Source organism: Populus nigra, chromosome 1, assembly GCF_951802175.1.
Source record: "Populus nigra chromosome 1, ddPopNigr1.1, whole genome shotgun sequence".
Classification (NCBI taxonomy): Eukaryota; Viridiplantae; Streptophyta; class Magnoliopsida; order Malpighiales; family Salicaceae; genus Populus; species Populus nigra.
In genome coordinates, this window is record NC_084852.1 from 40,901,734 (window position 1) to 40,904,535 (window position 2,802).

A 2,802-nucleotide genomic window follows, 5' to 3' on the forward strand; every position below is an offset into this window, starting at 1 on the left:
CCTTGTGCTGTATTAGTTAGATCAAAAGCTGTGATGAGATTTTTTTTCTTTTCAAGGAAAAAGACGGAGAAAAGAGAAGCAAGAAGCCTCACTGAAAAGCCATTAAAGTTAAATTATTAGTATTTACTTCTGGAAAAAAATAGTATCTAAAGAGTCATAAAAGTCGCATAGGAATTATTATCTAAAAACACAAAACAGAACTTAATTTGTCAGAAGTGGGATTTGAACCCACGCCCTCTCACGAGGACCAGAACTTGAGTCTGGCGCCTTAGACCACTCGGCCATCCTGACACTGTTGTTCAACCTTCGTGTAAGTAATTATTTATAAATAAGTATTAAAAATATAAGCGAAAAAGGAACGAAAACTAAAAAGATGGTTGAGAGCGGGCTTTCAACCCACGCCCTTTCAACCTTATTCTGGGGCCTTACACCATGCAAGCTTTTAGTGTATGCTCGCAGGAAAAAGTTTAATAAATTTCTGGATTTGGGCTTCGGCCTATGAATCCAAGGTAGGCCATGTATTTGATTATTCTTTTGTGAAAAGAGGGACTTCGTGGAAAATTGGAGCTGAAATCTAAAAACACTGCTTAAAGGCGCTTGTGGGTACTGAAATTAAAGGTAGAAGATGCACAAACACCGATGTGTGAAAATTTTATTAGTTATTGTTTAAAATTAATTTTAAAAAAAGGACAAAATAAAAAAGGAAAGAGAAAATAAAATTCAAAATATACCGAAAGTGATAAAATATATTTCAACCTAGATTTTCTCATTTAAAGAGAATTATTAGTAGTCAAGCAAAAACATGATACATTTTCAAAATGTGAAATTCATATTATCGAGGTTATATGAGAATGTCTAATTTTTCAAAAACCTTGACTTTGAAAACAAGAGAAAAACCTACTTAATTATACCAAATGTAGAGGACACCAAATATAGAGGACAAATGGCTACTCTGTTTCACGAATTCTAGAGAATCTTACTTTAAAATTTCCTTCTTTAACATTTTTTTTGGTTAAAGGTAGACATATATCTTAAAGCTTTTTCTAGCAAAAACAGAGCACTAACTCATCACTATGTCATTAATATATAAACTACTTTTTGGACCGTGAGATAAGAATTAAAAACTATGTTTGTATCGTTATTCACCGTTTATGAAATTAGACTAATGTAGTTTATAGCCAGACTTCACTAACTTCAACAAAGCCTACCCCAAATATAGTTTTACCTTATATAATATAAATAGACTAATGGACTTTATAGCCAGACTTGAATTCCTAAGCTCATTTGTTACGAACTTGGGTTACCACCAGATCTCTATAAGTCCTAATTATAAAAAGAAGACATCATTCATCATGGATAAAAGGATATTTTATTATAAGGCCATGGCCTTCAAGCTAAAATGTGATGGGGCTATATATTAAAGGATTGTGAGCAAGGTTTTTAGAAGCTAATTGGATAGGAATATAAAAGCCTATATAAATGATATGCTAATTAAGAGCATGACTTTGAAGTAATATCTCTAGGACATCTGAAAGGTCTTCTTATTTTTATCTCCTATTTCAGATGAAGCTAAATCTTGTTAAGTGTGCTTTCACTATAAATGAAGGATTCTTAGGGTTCATAGTTATTAGTAAATGATATAACTCATTCCTAGTCAGTAAAGGATGCTCAAAGATTATTGAAAGAGTGTCACCTTTAACATGTTCATCTCCTGCCTAAAGGAGTGTTGCTGATCACTCTTCAAAATATTAAAGAACATCTTCAATCTTGAGTGGACTTTAGAGCACTAACAAGTTTTTGAGGAGCTTAAGCACCACTTATCATCTTTAAAGGTCTCGTCACAACCTAAGAAAGCAAAAAATCTTTATTTAAGGTTGGTAGACTTAGACATAAACGCCATTTTAGTTCAAGCAAAAAAAAGTGCAAAAACCTATATACTACACCATCAATGCTCTTCATGATGTAGAGACCAGGTGCTTAAAGATTAAGAAGATGGCTCTTGCCTTGGTAAGTGTTGCTAGAAAGCTAAAACCTTACTTCTAAATGCACCAAGTTATTGTTTTAACTAACATTCCCCTTTAATAAATTTTCTATAAGCTAGATATGTTTGAACATCTAGTCAAATAGGCCATTTAATTGAGAGAGTTTACCTTTAATACCAACCAAGTTTGGCTATAAAAGGTTCATGCCTTAGTTGATTTCATTATAGAGTGTTTTTTCACTAAATCATCAATGTTCGAACAAAAATTGTCACCTAAACCCATGATAAGCTTGGGGCATATAAATCATAGTTATTAAACCCGGCCCGGGGGTTGACCCTGCCAAGAAGCCGGGTCCTAGGTTTCATGGGTCAACCTGGGTCAACTCGGGTTAACCCGGAAAAATTAAAAAAATTAAAGTTTTAATATTTCATATAAAAATATCCATGTAAATATAGATTATACATATTATGAAGTTTAAAAGAATATTTTAAAAAGTTTTTTATCCCACATTAAAAAGATATTATGTTAAACTTTTAAGTTAAAGTATTTAAACTAAAAAAGTTTTTTATCCCACATTGAAAAAACATTACGTTTTCCTTGAAAACATAGAGTATATATATTAATGGGTTTCAAATCCCACATTAAAAAAACATGGTTTTTTTCATGGGAACATAGAGTATATATATGAAAGGGTTTCAAATCCTACATTGAAAAGATACTATGTTATCCTTTTAAGTTGAAGTATTTAAACTAAAAGGTTTTTTTATCCCACATCAAAAAAACATGATTTTTTTCATGGGTACATATAGTATATATATGA

The 2,802-nt window shown here is 31.6% G+C and overlaps 1 non-coding gene across 1 annotated transcript; it reads right to left on the reverse strand.

Moving 5' to 3' along the window:
- Positions 1-207: 207 nt before the first annotated feature.
- TRNAL-CAA (transfer RNA leucine (anticodon CAA)) lies at positions 208-291 on the reverse strand. Its single transcript has one exon. It is a non-coding gene; the product is annotated as a tRNA-Leu (tRNA).
- Positions 292-2,802: the final 2,511 nt, after the last annotated feature.